Here is an 11,224-nt window from a genome sequence, read left to right as displayed (position 1 = left end):
TAGTCCTTGGACAACATACACAGAACTTAGTTCTTAGGGACGGTTCCAGTGAGACAACTCACCATGTACTCCTACATGGTCTCTCACCGCTACCTTTAGCAAACCGTGTTCACACGCTTAACTCTCAACATCAGAACATAGCACTGTACTCTAATTCATTCCCAATGAATCAGACCTGACATACTCTAAGCAATAGCAGGCATGGCATGGCAAGAACACAACATGGCTCAAGCAACTCCTACACATGCTAGTGGGTTTTAACTATTTACTGTGGCAATGACAGGTCATGCAGAGGAATGGGTTCAACTACCGCAGCATAAAGTAGTAGTTGAATCGTTGTTGTCCTAATGCAATAAATGAGAGCAGGAGCGAGAGAGTAGGATTGTATCGGAATGAACAAGGGGGGTTGCTTGCCTGGTAGATCAACAGGGGGCACTGCTCCTCAGACAGGTACTCTCGAACACTCTCCGGAGCAGGACCTATCGGGAAGGAACGGTGTCGAAAATCAAACACAAGCATATGCAACATTATGATGCATGAACATGGCATGAGTATGTGATGTTGTTTGAGTTAATGCATCTAGCATTTATTTGGTTGAAGTCCATTTGAACAAAGGGTTCAAATACAACTCCAAATTAAGCTCTTAAATATGCCATAAGTGTGTTTTCATATATACATCATGTATAGGTTGGTTTGTCATGCATGAAAATGGTGCAGACGGATAGATTGAATTTTTCTGATGATTTTTCATATATAAATTATTTCAATCTAAGCTACGGTTGAATTTCTATGAATTTTTGAAGTTTATATCATTTTCTGGAATTTCCTGATTTAATTAAAACCAGAAAAGGATTAATTTCGTCAGCACTGCGTCATGCCTGCGTCAGCAGTCAACCTGGGTCAAACCTGGCATGTGGGGGCCACACGTCAGTGTCATAGTTAGTTTAACCGAGGGGTTATTTCTAATCTAATTTACATTAGTGGCGCTGGGGCCCACTGTCAGTGTCTCTAGGGGGTAGTTAGTGCCTAACTACGATGCCACGTCAGCTCGCCAGAGTTCTGGCCGGCGGCGACCAATAGCACGGCGGCGACTCACCGGAATTGCGCTACGAGCGGCGTCTGGACGTGCGAAGACCACCGGGGCGTAGCCCGTCGTCGTTCGCATCCAGGGGAGCTGGTGGACGGCTGTGGGGGCGCCGGAGCTCGCCGGAGCGGGGCTCGAGGCGGAGGGAAGAGGGTCAATGGCTCACGGCGAGTTGGCCGGTGCAGACGGCGGGGCCGGGGGAGCGTCAGAGCGAGTGGGGCGGCGAGGCGGATCTCCGGCGGCCGATGGCGATGGCGACGACGATGGCGATTAAGCGGAGCCCTCCGGCTTGTTTCCTTCGGCGTGGAGACGTGGTGCTCGACAGCAGAGATGCCGGACACGGCGGCGCGGCGAAAGGAGGACGGTGGCCACGCGGGTGAAACACAGCGACGGCAGAGCGCTCTCTGGTGAGGTCGGGGAAGGGGGCTAGAGGGCGAGGGGGAGAGCAGAGAGTGAGGGAGAAGGACCAGGGGGCTTGGGGCGTCTCCAGGCCTTCGGTCGAGGATGGGGGGAGGAAGCAGGAGGTGGCGTCCGGTGCACGCGCGGGCGACACGCCTCTGCCAGTAGGCGCGAGGAAGAAGACAGAGGAGGAGGCAAGCTGGGCCAGCTGGGTCGCACAGCTGGGCCGGTTGGCTACATAGTGCCAGGCCAGCTAGTGACCCAGGTAAGTCTAGGTAGTTCCTCCTTTTTTTCTATTTTTTGTTTTCTATTTTCTGACATTTGTTTTGATTTAATAAAAATACCAAATCATTTTATTTCCTTGTGCCAATTTTTGCAGGAGCTAGTGGTATTATACCAGAGCTCCTCATCAACTAGCACAATTTTTGGACAATATTGTATATATATAACAATATATATGCAAAGCAAATAATTACTGCATTAATTCCAAATGCCCAAAATAACTACTTAGGAGCTCCTAAAAATATTTGTTTGATTTTTATCTCTGTCCAATATTTTCAGAGAGCAACACGAACATTTTCATGGACCTTCTTGGAGCAATTTTTATCTGGGTCATTTCCAGAAATGATTCTGAGGGTTTCACAAATCCCCATTTCAAATTTAAATGGAATTGAAGCATGATGCACAAATGACTAGCTGGTCTAGGTCATACCAAAACTAGGGATGTGATAGGTAGACCGCCTATCAAATTTCGTGCCATATGGAGTCCGTTTGATACTCCAATGGTTAACCGAGTAACCTGGAAGGCCTCTTTTGTATTGCAGCTCAACACCCCTCCAGAACGGCCCAATAACCCTTCCAAACAACTCCCATGTCCTCCGTCGTCGGATCACGATCGTGTGGGCGAAAACTACACTCCATTTGGACACTCCTATCTCCTCCTACCTATAAATTTGTGACCCTCCTCGAATTTTCACGGACGAAACCCTAGATATCACCTACACCGCGCCACCAGACATGTTCATCCGCCATCGGACGCATCCACCAGCACCGGCACATAGTCCAACCAATAGAGAGCCACCACCTCAGCTCCAGCCGGCGCCCCGCCCAACCGGGCGTTGTCGCGTGTCACCCACGTCGCCCCCGCCGCCGCGGCCCGCCACGGGCCCGCGAGGAGCCCACCTGAGCCCATCGGGGCCCGTTCACGCCGCCACCCGCTCCCGCTCGCCGGCCACCACCGCGCCTGCATGCCGTGCACGCTCAACCACCTCCTCCACCACCGCGCCTGCACGCCGCCGCCTGCCTCTCGCACCGAGCCGCGTGCCACCCGCCTCGATCCCGTCGCCGGCGACCGCGCCCCGCCGCCAGCGCCATCGCCGCGCCACCGCACACCGCCAGCGCCACCACCGCGCCGCCGCCCCGCCGATGCACGCTGGCCACCGCGCCCCGTCGTGCCTCCACACCTCGCCGCCGCTCGCGACCTTCGCCGGATCCCGCGTCGCCTCTCGCCGGAGCTCCCTCGAGCACACAGGAGTTCCTCTCCGGTCGGATCCATGGTAGTTGGACCAGATCCACCGGGTGCCCGAACCAAACGGCGCCCCGCCGCGTCCCGGTTCCCTCTGTCCCGGATCTCTTCATCCTCCCATTGACTTTTCGGAGAGGTTGTTTTCCACTAAGTCTTTTTTTGCAACATATTTTGTTCCCCTGTTCATTGCCTCGTATCTCCATGACCGTAGCTCCGTTTCCTATGCATGATATATCAAAATGTTCATTGGGAGATGCTCTTCATTGCATTCCATTGTGGCATGCTTGTTTTAGTTCATCTTGATGCCTAAATCATTGATGCAAGAGTGCTATAAAATGTTTGCTCCTGTTACTTAGCCGATTATGATGATTTGTCATTTTTTCAAATTTGATGTGTGCTTTATATGGGCATGAGCTCTACATGTGTTTTGAGCTATGACATGCTATTTTTACAGGAGTTCTTGCCATGTATTTTTATGATCATTGTGGTGACAATCACAAGCATGCAAAGTAGCCTTCGTGATATTGGTGTTTTCAGGGACTTAGGATTTTGCTAAGTCTTATGCCTGCTATTATTTTGATGCCATGTAAACATGATGCTATAGTGATATCCATGCTTGTTTTGAGTATCTTCAGTAAGGGTGTTTTGGATATATGGTTATGCTCTATCCATCCATGCCCCTATTTGCATTTCTGGAGTGCCCTAGCATGTCTTAATCTTGCTCTACTTTTCCTATAAAATGTTCCTGGTAGATTGTTTACTTGTTAATCAATTTTGCCATGGTTGTTGCTATTGATTCATGCATGCTATGAACTTTCTCTTGCCATGGTTAGCTTCATGATCATGTCTTCTTTCTGTCAGTATGCTTATCTTGTCATGCAATGCCTTGTGGTGAGTGATTTGATATTGCAAAGATGCCTTCATAATTTTGTTTATGCCATGCTCTATTTTCTGCTAAATCTGAAACTGTTAATGAAACTTGCTATGTTTACATGGGTGCCATCATATCTTCTGTGCCTATTTGGCTCATGATCAGTAAGGGACCTTTGTTCTATGCATTTAGTAGATTCATGCCATGCCTTTGTTTTATATGATATGTTCCTGTAGCATGTTGTTTGCTTGCTCTAAACATATCTTCCTGATGTTATTTCTGGCATGTTAGTATTTTCACCAAGTCTGTGATGCTGATATCTTTTGCACTTTTGCCATGCTTGTTTGAACCTGCTCTTGTGTGTTTTAGCCGTAGCTCGGTGTTCTTGTTTTGTTAAGCATCTTGAGTACATCACTGCCATATGCTTTGTTGCTATGTTGTAATGCAGTAGCTTAGTTTCTTGTTCCATTCTAGATGGCATCGCGTTGTTAATCGCAGAATTGTGCCATTCTTGTTTTGCTTGCCATTTGCAAACCCTGCATCCGATTCCGGTGATCTTTATATCGATTTCGACCAAAATCATCTCATCTTTCCAGCGGCACGCTTGGTTTAGCAAGTTGGTGCCTTGATCAATCTTTTCCTTCCGGAGCACGCATATGCATTGCATATCACATCCCGCATGTCATGCCAGGTTTTGCATCATGTTGCTTGTGCATTGCACCATGGTTGATTGTTGGTCCTTTGCTTGTGTTCTTGCTTTGGGTAGATCCGGGAGCCGAGTACGTAATTGAGGAACCTGTTGGGTACGCTAACGAGGATCAAGCTTTCGTCAACTCTGAGAACTTTGCAGGCAAGATGACCATACCCTCGAAATCACTTCTATCTTTGCTTGCTAGTTGCTCGCTCTATTGCTATGCCGCGATACCTACCACTTGCTATATCATGCCTCCCATTTTGCCATGTTCATCCTCTAACCCACCTTTTCCTAGCAAACCGTTGTTTGGCTATGTTACCGCTTTTGCTCAGCCCCTCTTATAGCGCTGCTAGTTGCAGGTGAAGATGAAGTTTGTTCCAGGTTGGAACATGGATATTGTTGGGATATCATTATTATATCTTATTTACTTTAATGCATCTATTTACTTGGTAAAGGGTGGAAGGCTCGGCCTTATGCCAGGTGATTTGTTCCACTCTTGCCGCCCTAGTTTCCGTTATACCAGTGTTATGTTCCTTGAATTTGTGTCCCTTACGCGGTTGGGTGTTATGGGAACCCCTTGACAGTTCACTTTGAATAAAACTCCTCAAGCAAGGCCCAACCTTGGTTTTACATTTGCCTAACAACATATCACCTTCGCTTGGGTTGTGCAGACCCGAGGGTCATCTTATTTTAACCCCCCCGGGCCAGTGCTTTTCTAAGTGTTGGTCCGAACCAGAGCCACTTGCGGCGCCAACTCGGGGAAACTTGAGGGTTGGTTTTAGTTGTACATAGTGTTCATCCGGTGTTGCCTTGAGAATGACATATGTGCAACTCCTATCGGGATGTCGGCGCATCGGGCGGTCTTGCTGGTCTTGTTTTACCATTGTTGAAATGTCTTGTAACCGGGATACCGAGTCTGATCGGGTCTTCCTGGGAGAAGGAATATCCTTCGTTGATCGTGAGAGCTTTTGATGAGCTAAGTTGGGACACCCCTCTAGGGTTATGGACTTTTGAAAGCCGTGCCCGTGATTATGGGCGGATGGGAATTTATTAATGTCCGGTTGTAGAGAACTCACTTAACTTAATTAAAATGCATCAACCGCGTGTGTAACCGTGATGGTCTCTTTTCAGCGGAATCCGGGAAGAGAACACGGTCTCGTGTTATGCTTGAATGTAAGTAGTTTCAGCATCACTTCTTGATCACTATTAGCTTCTCGACCGTGCTTTGCTTCTCTTCTCGCTCTCTTTTGCGTAGGTTAGCCACCATATATGCTAGTGCTTGCTGCAGCTTGACCTCACTACCCCTTTCATACCATTAAGCTTAAATAGTCTTGATCTCGCGTGTGTGAGATTGCTGAGTCCTCGTGACTCACAGATACTTCCAAACAGTTGCAGGTGCCGATGATACCAGTGTAGATAGCGCAACTGAGCTCAAGTGGGAGCTCGATGAAGATCATGTTCGTTGTGTTGTTTCATTTCCAGTTGATCAGTAGTGGAGACCAGTTGGGACGATTGGGGATCTAGCATTTGGGGTTGTCTTTCTTTATTTTGGTTCTGTAGTCGGACCTTTGTTTGTATCTTGGATGATGGATGGATTATTTATGTATTGTGTGAAGTGGCGATTGTAAGCCAACTCTTTATCCCTTTCTTATTCAGTACATGGGATGTGTAAAGATTATCCCTCTTGCGACATGCCTACCATGTGGCTATGCCTCTAAGTCGTGCCACGACACGTAGGAGATATAGCCGCATTGTGGGTGTTACAAGTTGGTATCAGAGCCTTCCCCGACTTAGGAGCCCCCTGCTTGATCGAATCACTGACGTTGTTGTCTCTAGAATGTTTTGAGTCTTAGGATTATAATATCGGAGAGTAGGATTCTTTTTACTCCTCAGTCCCTTCGTCGCTCTGGTGAGGCCTCCCGACGTAGAGTTTTGACTCTTCTCTCCTCAAATTTCATGAATTTTTTTAGGATCACGTGGGTATCTTAGAATCGTTCCGATGGTTTTGTAACGAGAAAATTGTTCTTGGTGCCTCCTGACATTTAGGGGTTGTGGCAGTGTCCCGCAGAGTTGAGCTCCGAGGTGTTGTCGTCACAATTTTAGCGTTGCAGTTCAGGAATACCTGAGTTCGCCGACATCGAAAATTCTTTTATGCAGTTGTTGGTGAGATAACCTCGACGCCACCCAGTTCTGGGGCGGGAGTTCGGGAGTATTGCCATAACTTGTATAACAGATGCTTTTCGAAGGTTGAGGTAAATGATTTTCAAAGGTTTCTTGGTTATGTGTTGAAGGATGGATACAGCTGGATGTAGGAAATCTTAGTTTGGGTTAGATATTATGCTTCCCCTATATCCCCAACACCTGATTGCATAAACCAGAATGTTTTGGGAGTTTATAAGTGGGAATTCAAGTATCACATAGGAATTCTTTCCAATAGACACATGTTACGATATGGGGTCTATCATACGTTTGTTTCCGGCTTATTCTGCAAGCCAATCCTTTGTTTTGTTTTGGTTTGTGGTAGTCGAGTTGCTTCAATGTCAAGTGTTGATTCCATAACTTTCCTAAGCGGTGTTCTCATATATCTATGTGAATACTAATCCTTCATGATAATTAAGATTGTCATGTCAATCCTTTTCAACCGGCGTGTTCCTCTTCAAATGGATCCGATCATTTTAAACATCTGCAAATTCAATTCTAAGTTCTCTCAACGGTGTTCATTTCATCCGCCCCCAAGTTGTCTTTGTTTTTCCCCCCCCCCCCCCCCTTTTTCTACAAGGACTCGGATTTCTTAATCAACTATCCATTTTATTGTTGGAATATTCTCCATTCTTTTTCGTCAATTTTCTTATCCGATGATTGTGAGGAAGATATTAACGAAGCTTCAAGTTCGTCATTCTTCTTTCTTTTCTTCTCCGGTGGATTCAAGTCAAGATTTTTCTATCATATCCTTTTCTCGTTTCAAATGCCTTCTCATGTCGGTGCACCTCTTAATCATCCACTTCTCGCTATTCAACTATTCCGGAGTTCTCAAGATATCTCGAAGATTCGAGTTTCCACTCTACATTCGTTCAAGCTTCAAGCCATTTAATTCAACCGGTGCATTCTCTCGTTTAAATCTCTCAACGGTGTATCCTTTGAGTGGGCCCATAACCCACATGCCTTTTCCTAGGAGCTTACCTGACTCTTCTATTTTCTCGGAGCTATTCTCAAATCTTCTAAAGTTTGACGTAAGAATGAATTATCGTCAGTCAAATGTCTTTCACCAAGATCTTTCAAATTCTTTTAATTGTTGATTCAACCTTTATATTATTCATTATTTTGGAGTGTCTCAATAATTCATGGTGGTGTTTCTCGTCATCATTCTTGGATTTTGAAGACCGGAGAAGAGTTTTTCCTCCAAATCTTATCCGTTCTCTCAGAGATTCATGATTCTAGCTTATTCCCATCCTCTCATAATTGTTCTCGATTGTGAGAATTCTTTTCACCCATCCGGAGCAATTCAAGATTATTTTTAGTTTCATTCTTCGTAGACCATAAGTTCGGGTTTATTCATTCCAGCTTTCAGCTTTCGTTTCTCCAAATATTACCGGTGCATCATTCAAAAATCCCCAATCAGTTCATGATCTTTTCGTTCTCTTGTATCTAAACTCTCTCATGTATCTTTGTTCATTTTCTAATTCTTCCTAGTGTTTCGCTATCTTTCTTCATTCATTTTCAATTCTTACGGTGGTTCGTTCAACATTCCTCTTTCGTTGTGCTCATATCAATTTATTCGTTATTTCCAAATCCTACCAGTGGTTCGTTGAAGACCTTCCTATGTTTGCGCTATATCTATCTTAATCCTTTCCACGAGAATAAGTAGTATTCCAAATCCGTTGCTTGTCATCAATTCAATTGGTGAAGGATGCACATAACATAATTCTTATTCTTGCTTCATCCAAGTGTTTAATTCTTTCTTTTCTGGAGTTTCAAGTTTTCAGCTTTATCTCATCACGAAGCTCCATCTAAATCATCGCAAGGCTTCACCTTGTGTTTTCAACTTCTCTTACTTTCTATCATCCTTTTATTACTGGAATTCTTCTTGGAGGCTCAACATGGTGGTTCGTCAAGGTTTCCTTTCATTCTTCAGTTGTTTTTCAATATTTTTCTCGGAGTAAAGATCCGCCAAGCTATACTCTAGAATAAACATGTTGCTCAACACCTGTTTTGTCTTAAGGAGTTTAAGGATTCTTCATCTTGCATTCTGAAATGCAATTCGTTCTACCTTATCTTTTGAGATGGTGTTATGTCATCCTTGACAGTGTCCTTCATGTTTCATGGGTGATAAGTTGTCAGGAATGAGATATTTAAACCCATCAATTTCTTTGAGCATGAGCTCTTCTCAATATATCAATCTCTTCATTTTTAGTCAGATTGGGTTATATTTCACCTGAAGCTTTCCTTAAGGATTGTTGCTATTTATGTTGCTTATAAATGGTCCAAGTTCTTCATTTATCCTCCCGGTGAAATAAGTTTCTCGTCTCCTTGTTGATATCAATCTAATCTATTGTTTTCCGTTAGTGGCGGAATTTCATCTCATAATTTTGAGTTGTCTTCCATAAGACCACGTCAAGTTTATCTTTTCATTTTTGGTTTTCCAACAACTCCGTTCGACCCTTCTCCTAAGGATGCCTTTGCAAGCTCATTTGAGGTAGCACATGTTGTTTTCTCCCCTGTTCTTTTAATTCCTTTCTTACATTTGTTTCGGACGCTTTGTGATGTTGATCACTTCAACACATCATCTTGTTTTGTCAAGATCATGTTCAATTCCTTCCATTTACAATCGGAGTGCTGCCCAAATTATATCATTCTTATTCCTTCTCTATCTTGTTTTAACCGAAGTGGTGTGTCCTCTGCTTAAGTTCTTTTCATCTTATCTAATCTTGCATCTCGTTTCAACCAGAGTGTTGTTCTAATTTGTTCTTCCTCGTTCCCCTTTTCTAACGGAGTGTTTTCAACTTTCTTCATCTTCGTTGTATTCTTTCTCTCAATTTGTTCAACCTATCGAGGTTTGTTGGTTTAACTCGTTTGTCAATGAAGCAACTTAGTTTTACCTCTTATCTTCCTCGCCCTTTTCCCTCCGGTGCCATCCTAGATCTCGGGACGAGATCCTTTCGTAGTGGTGGAGTATTGTAACACCCCGGATGTAACTTGCCATATTTGTAACTCCGACTCTACCATTTTTGGTTTAAGTTATGAGATTTTCCTTCGTGGTTGGGTTTTGTCTTCATTTTGCATTTTGTTCATGTCATGCATTTCATATCATGTCATCATGTGCATCTCATTTGCATACGTGTTCGTCTCATGCATCCGAACATTTTCCCCGTTGTCCGTTTTGCAATCCGACACTCCCACATGCACCGGCGTTCCCCTCTTGTCACTTTTCGTGAGCAGGTGATAAACATTGTCGGAATGGACCGAGATTTGCCAAGCGGCCTTGGTACACCACCGGTAGACCACTTGTCAAATTTCGTGCCAGTTGGAGTCCGTTTGATACTCCAACGGTTAAACGAGTAACCCGGAAGGCCTCTTTTGTGTTGCAGCCCAACACCCCTCCAAAACGGCCCAGTAACCCTTCCAAACCACTCCCATGTCCTCCGTCATCGGATCATGATCGTGTGGGCGAAAACTACACTCCATTTGCACACTCCTACCTCCTCCTACCTATATATTTGTGACCCTCCTCGAATTTTTGCGGACGAAACCCTAGATCTCACCTCCACTGCGCCACCGGACATGTCCGTCCGCCATCGGACGCGTCCACCACCGCCGCCACATCGTCCAGCCAATAGAGAGCCACCACCTCAGCTCCAGCCGGCGCCCCGCCCAACGGGGTGTTGCCACATGTCACCCGCGTCGCCCCCGCCGCCGCGGCCCGCCACGGGCCCGCGCGGAGCCCGCCCGAGCCCATCGGGGCCTGTTCGCGCCGCCACCCGCTCTCGCTCGCCGGCGACCGACGCGCCTGCACGCCGCGCACGCTCCGCCGCCTCCTCCACCGCCACGCCTGCACGCCGCTGCCTGCCTCTCGCACCGAGCCCCGCGCCACCCGCCTCGTTCCCGTCGCCGGCGACCATGCCCCGCCGCCAGCGCCATCGCCGCGCCACCGCACACCGCCAGCACCACCACCGCGCGCCGCCCCGCCGCTGCACGCTGGCCACCGCGCCCCACCACGCCACCACAGCTCGCCGCTGCTCGCTACCTTCGCCGGATACCGTGTCGCCTCTCGCCAGAGCTCCCTCGAGCTCGTCAGAGTTCCTCTCCGGTCGGATCCATGGTAGTTGGAACAGATCCACCGGGTGCCCGAACCAAACGGCGCCCCTCCGCGTCCTGGTTAACTCCGTCCCGGATCTCTTCATCCGCCCATTGACTTTTCGGAGAGGTTGTTTTCCACTAAGTCTTTTTCTGGAACATATTTTGTGCCCCTGTTCATTGCCTCGTATCTCCATGACCGTAGCTCCATTTCCTGCGCATGATATATCAAAATGTTCATTGGGAGATGCTCTTCATTTCATTCTATTGTGACATGCTTGTTTTAGTTCATCCTTATGCCTAAATCATTGATGCAAGAGTGCTATAAAATGTTTGCTCCTGTTACTTAGCCAATTATGA

This window comes from Triticum urartu, chromosome 7, assembly GCF_003073215.2.
Source record: "Triticum urartu cultivar G1812 chromosome 7, Tu2.1, whole genome shotgun sequence".
NCBI lineage: Eukaryota > Viridiplantae > Streptophyta > Magnoliopsida > Poales > Poaceae > Triticum > Triticum urartu.
This window is presented reverse-complemented; position numbering follows the sequence as displayed.